General features: G+C 38.7%; 1 protein-coding gene across 1 annotated transcript in view; it reads left to right on the forward strand.

The window, feature by feature from the left end:
* The window catches only part of ptch2 (patched 2), a 145,669-nt gene extending 144,218 nt beyond the window's left edge, over positions 1-1,451 (forward strand). Inside the window, exon 28 of the mRNA XM_067989586.1 lies at positions 1,257-1,451. The gene's annotated coding sequence lies outside the window, so the exon portion shown is untranslated. The remainder of the gene's footprint in view (positions 1-1,256) is intronic.
* The last annotated feature ends 6,997 nt before the right edge of the window (positions 1,452-8,448 follow it).

Here is an 8,448-nt window from a genome sequence, read left to right on the forward strand (position 1 = left end):
GTGTTCTTCATGCCATGCCATACCTCCTTCATGGTGTTGCAGATGTGTTTGCACACCTCAAACCTATCCAATATCTGCAACACATGAGAGGAGATTGTCTCCACTGCCTGTACATGAGATATATGCTCCCAAATCATTGATCGGAGAACCTGATGCACACATATACATTTCCAGTTGGGATGGCTGCATTCCATCAGGAGTGGGAACTCTAGCTGATTCACTCCATGCCAACCCAGTGGCACTGAAGCCTATTGTAATGCCCCTACTGCTGAGATCAGCTAGCTCAGCACAGACTTATTATCAAACCAGACACCTTCCTGGTCTGTATGGTTCAATTACTGACTAAATTTGCTGAGTCATCGAGGGAGCTTAGGAAAAAAATATGAAAGCATTTCTTGACATGTGTTCTTACTAATTTTGTATACTGATTCAGATTTGACGTGTGGGAGTTTTATTCTGTTTTTGGTCTGCTTTTCTGCTGACAGCAGCTATCAATGTGGCTCTGTGCTATCAGTGTACAGTGTTAAAGGCACCATATGCCATAATCACAATCTAACGAAAGACTTCTTAACTGAGGAAAAAAAAGCTTACTTGTAGTAATTTCCAGCAACAGAACATAATTTTTCAACAATTTTAAAATCATGCTTTTAAAAACAATTAGCAGTACATCTTTAATGGCTATGGAATAACCAGGCTGTTGAGTCCTGATTTCAAAATGGAGATTCTGTCAAAATTCATGAGAAACAAGATCAATGATATTGATTTTTGTTTTAAAAGGACTACGGTTAGTTTAAAAAAACACATGACTTGTTTGGACATCTTGGTTTTAGTGATTTTAGATATGGTGAAGCTCCATTTAATATTGTGGGAGCAGAAATGGTGCCGGGGTAGATGCTAAGAGGCTGTTTCCTCTGGCTGGAGAGTCCAGAACTAGGGGTCATAGTCTCAAGATAAGGACCAAGATGAAGAAAAACTTATTCACTCCGAGGGTTGTGAATCTTTGGAATTCTTTACCCCAGAGGGCTGCGGATGCTCAGTCGTTGAGTATATTCAAGACTGAGATCGATAGATTTTTGGACACTAAGGGAATGAAGGGATATAGGGATAGGGTGGGAAAGTGGAGTTGAGGTAGAAGATCAACCATGATCTTATTGAATGGCAGAGCAAGCTCAAGGGGCCATATGGCCGACTCCTGCTCCTGTTTCTTATGTTCTTTATGTTACTGATATGCTTATCATTCATCTTGTGCTCCACAGGTCGCCTCAAGTGAATGTGGCAACCAAAGAATGCTTACATTGCCCCCACATCCCGATATCCTCCGGCTCAAGAAACGTGTAAAACTGCCTATGTACATAAACCTCAAGACGGAGACAGGAAAATTTATATTAAAATATTAAGTTGGTGTTTAAATATATTTTAATACTAAAAAACAAAACAAAACAAACCTATTTAATGATGTACTGTATACTTCTGTATTATATACTGTGTAAAGCACCAGAAAATTCAGAGTCAGAGTTCTAATGGATGGTAAGATGTGTAGTCTGTGTACAATGAAGAGAATTTTTGTAACTTTGGGTTCAGATAAATGATAATTGCTTGATTATTTTGCTGCTACTCTTTTAAAACTTAAAAGTTTATATAGATTAGATTTTTCCCCCCCCCGCCCCCGTCAGGTTTTTCTTTCTATGCAAGTACCTAATCACCATGAAAGAAGTTTTTCAGTTCAGACAAATTACCAGAAGCAACTTGCCTTTCTCACAGGCCTGTGCATGGGAATGCTTTGATTGTACTGTAATTTCATTTAAAAATAATTTAATGGCCTAAAATAAATCCCTGACTTAACAATATTTTTTTTAAAATTCTGACCATTTTTTCAAACACAAGCTCAAGATCTTTTAATGACAGTTTATCTGCCATATTATACAATGATTTTCCACCCTTTCCCTTTCAAATAAACTATCCCACTGGATGATGTCACGGGCGATAGAGCTGAGTGTGGCTGTGATTAAACTGGGATTTCATCTGTGGACCAAACTATTAAGAGCATTGGGGAGCAATAGAATATTAAAGTCAGCCATTTCTGTAAGGATTACACAGTGAAATTTCAAATAGGTGAGCTGCTGACAATTATTGGTCACTTAGGTTGCTTATTATAACTAGCCTTCTAAAAGCTGAATGCTGGGCTTCCTTGATGGCTCAGTGAGTAGCTGAGCCACGCAGACCAGGAAGATCCCAGCTTCAACCCTGGTCTGGGCTGAGTTAGCTGACCGCAGCAGGGCCATGGTAAGAGCAAGGCATAATTTGACCATTTGTTTCATTAGTGGTGCCTTCCTCAGATTGAGAGGGCACTTGTGCTGATTTCTGTCCCGGTGACACTGGTTTGCCCTTTTTAGTCCAATTAAATTAGTCCCATTATGCCTGTGAGAAACTGCAAACTTGCACCCATGATGCGAGTACTTATTTGAGGATATTCAGCCCAAACGGCCTCTCTGGTTCTATTACATCAGTATGAGATATATGCAAAATAGCACTCTTAATGGGGCCTTCTTTCTTCCAGTATTCTGCTTCCATTCAAAGTTACTTGTAGCATTTGGTCTTCCATTTGCTTAAAGGGCTTGTCAGTCACAGTTTGATGCAAATAATGATTTGTCTAATTTGCAGCCCTACTTCTAGGCTACTGGCGATGTCGCACTGAAGTCTGTTGCTAGGAAATGCATAATAGTCTTCTCTCCGAGATGACTCAACCTGTTCTGAATTTTCCCTCATGTACAAAAAGAACTAGAAAGATACTCCCCAAGTGAACAACCAATGATTTGAAGCATAGGCATTTTGGAAATCAACCTGCAATCTTTCAAACCATGACTGAGTTTTTTAAAAATAACAAAAATTAAAGACTTAACAGTTTAAATGGTATTGGTCCCAACAATGGTGATGATGTAAACAGATAATGCTATCTGTGGCCCACTGTTTGAATACGGATTAAACCTAATTCAGAGGAAGCCCATCTTTAACACTCAATCAAGTAAGATACTAAAGTTTTGTGTGGGACATTGGGTTTGTTTCCTGCTCAAATCATTCATATCGCATGAATGTGATTGAAATGTCCCTTGTATCATTTCCCTTGTATGTATTTTCACAGAACATGCAGCCATTGTATTCTCACTGAACATGCAGCCATTTTAAGCACCAAGTACTCTGTTTTCTAACCAGATTGAGGAGAATGGAACCTCATAGCCAGTAAAAATGAATGAAAGGAAGTGTTTTAATAATATTTTTTGTTGTTGCCAGTGGTGTTATATTTATATTTTTGTACAATATGGAAAAAAAGTGTTTGTCACAGGGGTATTTACCCATAATGCTCTGGATCGTATACTGGTTTTAAATCTGTTGGATGTCACAATAAACTACATCAACAAACTTGATTTTGCAATTTGTACAATATCCCCATCCGCCAATCACTTGAACCGACTGATCCTAACTCTGCTGAAATAATATGGGGGGGAGGAGTGCGGTGGTGGTTTATGGCTGTCTAATCACTGCCAGTTCAGCAGGGACTTTTACTTTCATTATTTCTATACTTTTTATAAATATATTTGAAGCAGAGGAGGTGCTTCAATTTTTAAACCTTTTTAAGTTCCAATTTTGCTAATTTCTCTAAATCGTTCTTTTTTCAAACTTTATTTGATGTTATTTTTCTCTCCTTCATAGCCTCACAGGTAGTGCACCCTGGACCCTGGGTGGCTGACCATAGACATGTCAACAACCCCCATCAGCTGCAGCACAACATGTACTAGAACCCCTTACAAACTTCACTTGAACATCTTTCCTCCTGTTTGTTGTTTGAAGTTATTCATTAAAATAATATCTCCTGGTTTGCAATTTACAAAAAAAAATTGAAGTTAAGAAAACAATTTTATCCTCCCAATAAGGTCAATTAAGTGTATTTTGCTTTTAATATTTTCCTGTGATTGAACACCAGTTATACCAAGTACAGTATATAACTGGGTATGAAGATGTGGCCTAATTTCTAGTCTAAATGATTTTAATTAATATATTTATAAAGTCAGCACAGTGTACTCACTTAATTATTAATAGATGTGTTGCCTATGTTGTCCCTCTAGTCCAGTAGTTTTCAAACTTTTTTTTATGGAAATACAAACAAATTCTTGGGGACCACCTATCCTAACTTCTGAAAGACAGTCTCAGCTACCCAAAGATAAACAGCGTTATAATTGCTGAAAATGCTTTTAGTACACAGCAACAGAAACATCATGCTCTTAAGTCCATGAACACATAAATTTGATGACCTCACAGTCCCTTGAGATCCCCTCCCTAACCCCTAGGGTCCCAGGACCCAAGTTTGAAAAACCTATGTCTCAGTTTTCTTGTACCATCTCTGTGGAGGGCTACCCAAGGCCCACTGGCTGCAGAGCCTGGAATAACAATCACCAATCACAGTCTCGCTGCGAGAGAACCTTCCACTCTAAGTCTCTACTCCCAAGAAGGCTTCTGAGCAACAATTTTTGCAGCATAAAAGTACAGGAGTGAGGGAGCACTGAGAAACCCTGTTAATTGTACATGTTTCTCTCTACCATTTACCATAGAAGATACAGGACAGAAAGAGGCCATTGCTTCTGTGTTGGTGCTAGTTCAAGATTTAGGATCATTCACCCAGTTGTGAACACAGTTGGCGATCCAGAGTTTTAAGGGTTAATCGCTGTGATTTGTCTAATCACTGCCAGTTCAGCAAATGCAGGGAATTTTACTTGTGTTTTTTCTAGACTTTTTATAAATGTATTTGAAGCAATGGGGCTGCTTCAACTTTTAACTTTTTAAAAAATATTTCATAAGTGTACAAATGCTGTATCTGTCTAAAGTGTGAGGGGAAAAAAAAGAAAAAAAATGTTTTTTTATTGTAGAATTCAGTAGAGAATATCTCTTGTTTCTTTCTGTGAAGTAAGAATCTTGTAAATTGTAGTTACTGTAGCAGGAAAGACAATATACCCACCACATGAAAAAATCTAATCTGTTCATGCTGGCTTTTTTTTGGTTGATGGGTATATGTAATCACAGTTAAAATATTGTATGCCATATAAGTTATTTATATAAATTTTTATTTTTGTAGTTGTACAGAAGTAGCCATCTGACTGAAGTATATTTTTAAAGAGTAAATATATATTATTATATTATATTGTTGTTACTTGGGTTCATTACTAAGGTCTGGTGGCACACCTTCTCTCATACACATCTGCTGAATGAAGGATGTGTACAGAACTGTCACTGTCTGCGTTGTCATCTTGTTTTGTTACTGCTCCTCACACCCATCCCATTCCTGTTAATTGAGGTGATTATTTGGACATCCAGACACTGTGACCAATAAGCCTGCTCCTTGTGACTGATATACTGCCATGTTTAGTCTCCAGCACAATAGGAGATTAACTAACAAAATAAAAATAAACATGAACCATTTAATCTAATGAATGTCCTGTGTACTTTATTCCATTGTTCATCAGCGAAATAATTATCAGATTTTGAAGCATACTCAAATCACTTTAATTATTATTTTATCTATCGTCTGGCATTTCCTAATTAATTTTCTCCACCTCGCATTTTTCCCTCATTCTGTAAACCTTTTCTCAATCAAGAGAACAGAGATAATGGTGTGTCTGCTGGTATTACACGCAGGACAGCCATTGAGTGAGGGGAGACAGCTGTGGTTGATTACTCTTTTGTTTTTTTCTCCCAACATTTGGGGAAGACTCTCACAATCATCCACCTGCTGTAAACATGCAGAGGAATCTCAATTAAAAATTCAGGTGATCGTTGTGACCTTGGGGTCCTATGATATCATCAGCATTACTCCCAAGTTATAAAATACCTGTTATCTCAGACCACTAATGTAGTGCAATCATATAAGCACCACATGTATTTCACTCTAAATTGATTCTAACTATGAACCAAATAAGTGAAACAGTGGATGGCATGAGTCGGTTATGTATAAAGCCAAAGTGAAATTCAGGATCAGAATCAATCTAAAAGAGAAATATAATACTTGGGCTGCAAGCTCCTTGCTCCTGCAAGAAAACTGTGGACATCCCCGTTAGCATTAAATTGTCAAAGTTGGTGATTTGTTTCAGAATCCATTTGTGAGGTTGGACCATCTCTCTGGGGAACACATCCACCATCTGGATTTCAAATCCACCCAGATGCTGAGCAGTCAATGAGATCCTGCACCAGTGATGCTCTCTCTGATGGATCCTCACAGAGAGCCCTGGGACAAGTAGCTTGTTAGTCGTTGAGGTACCTGGCAACAGTGGCATTATCTGTCCATGTGACAATGTGCTTTGGAGGTAAGGATGGAACAATGTATAGTGCCAAGTTGTGGCCATTTGCTTTAAGGACATCTGTTAGCCAAGGGCAATTCCTAACAATAAAATAATGACTGAAGTTGCATTTATATAGCGCCGTTGACATCCTCAGGACATCCCAATGTGCTAAACAGCCCACAAAATACTTTTGCAGTTTAGTCACTGTTATAATTTGGAGAAACATAGCATCCAATTTGCCCACAGCATGGTCTCACAAGAAACAGATAAATGATCAGATAATCTGTTTCAGTGATGTTGGTTGAGGGATAAATATTGGCCAGGAGAACTCACCTGCTTTTCTTCAAATGGTATCATGGGATCCTTTATGTCCACCTGAGAGAGCAGATGGAGCCTCAGTTTAATGTCTCATCTGAAAGACGGAACCTCCAACTGTGCAGCACTCCTTCAGTTGCTGTGTTTCCAGGTGCTTCTCCTTGGTCTTAGATGGATCCACTCATGGCTGCTGCCAAAACAAGTTGGCCAGGCTGTGACAAGAACTGCCCATACATGCAATACCAGACATTCTGTTAAAGGATGCATCATAATAAACCATTCGGTTGTTAAATAGTTCTCATGGAAAATCAGACATAATTGACAATTAGTCACTTGGGTTCTGAGGTAGGTTCTTTCCTCTAGTGCATTCCTGCCACAAAAATGGTTATAAAAAAAGGTATATAATAGGCCATATATAATAATAGTATGTAAGTAAGTTTAATGCAAGCTATTAAATCCTGCAGTCTTGCTGAAGTTCAGAACCTGCTTGAGCTTCAATGTAATGGTTTATAGCTTCTTTGGAAATGGCTGATTGGATTATTGGCTTGTAGCTCACTGCCAGGCATCTATTATCCTTTGACCTTTTCATACATACCCTTTACATACCATCCAGTTGTCCAGAACTGCTCCACAGCTGTGGTGGGTAACTACTTGGAAGCATTCTATTAGTTTTAGAAAGAGTACGACAGGATTAGTTGTCATTCCTGGCATAACTCCACAGCTGACATTCAGCCTGCATACATGGTGCTCTTAAACATCAATGATTCCTCGAAGTATTAGCAAAATATATTGAAAACAAATTGATGTGAATAAAATTTAGCAAATCACACTTCTGCATAACTCTTTATGGTCAATAATGGGGGAGGGGGGAGTTCTTAAGTACCAGTGTGAGGTATTTTTGTATTAACCACCTAGCATAAAAACTGTGGGTATAACCACATCATCAGTGCAGTCAATGCACCCTTTTACTAGTTCTGGTTTTAATGCCTGGGCAAGATTAATTTCATTTCAATAATATCAGCTTGTTACAGCAATGTTTTGATAATATCTGCTAATTTAAAACATTTTTCATATCAGTATTGCATGTTCAAGAATCTGCAGTAGATTGAAAACATAGATACATTTCAATAAAATCTTCAATGTATGTACATTGGAGAAAAAGGTGGACAACCTAAAAGATACTGAAGTTTTCAAACAGTGGTTGAAAACTCGTGTAATACATCAGTAGGAACAGAGCAAGTTGAAACAAATCAGTCGGCCAGGACTATCCCAATTGTGCATCTTGGATAGGAGGCAGAAATGGGATGTGCAGAATTATTAGGTTGGAGGCTGTGAGGTGGGGGCAGGGGGTGGTGGGGAGAGATATCCAGAAAAGATGGGGATGCTAACAGTCTGGGAAATAATGATTTGGTGTTCAGTAGTGGGGTCGTGGTCAGGAAAGAGATAGAAGGAGTCATCAGAGATAGCAATTGTCATTAGCATTCAAGCTCAGCCAAGTATATGTCCTTCCACCATGTGGCAACAACTGACAGGTTTGATAACGTTGTTTGAGTTAGAATGAAAGAACAGTGTGCTGTAAGTTTAGAGGGTGATAGATTAGAGTGACTAACAGGAACAGAAAAACTGAGATGGCCAGTATCATGGAAGTGGTTCACGATGAAAAGATTGAGAGAAGGCAAGAGGCCAGAGGGAAGGGCCCAGGAGAACTGATAAGGCTACAGACAGAAGAAGAGGTTAGGGGGAGCCGTCCAGCCACAAAAGTCAACAGAGCCGAAGGTGGCAAAAAAAGAGCTCAGCATCATGTCGA

Source organism: Heptranchias perlo, chromosome 9, assembly GCF_035084215.1.
Source record: "Heptranchias perlo isolate sHepPer1 chromosome 9, sHepPer1.hap1, whole genome shotgun sequence".
Classification (NCBI taxonomy): Eukaryota; Metazoa; Chordata; class Chondrichthyes; order Hexanchiformes; family Hexanchidae; genus Heptranchias; species Heptranchias perlo.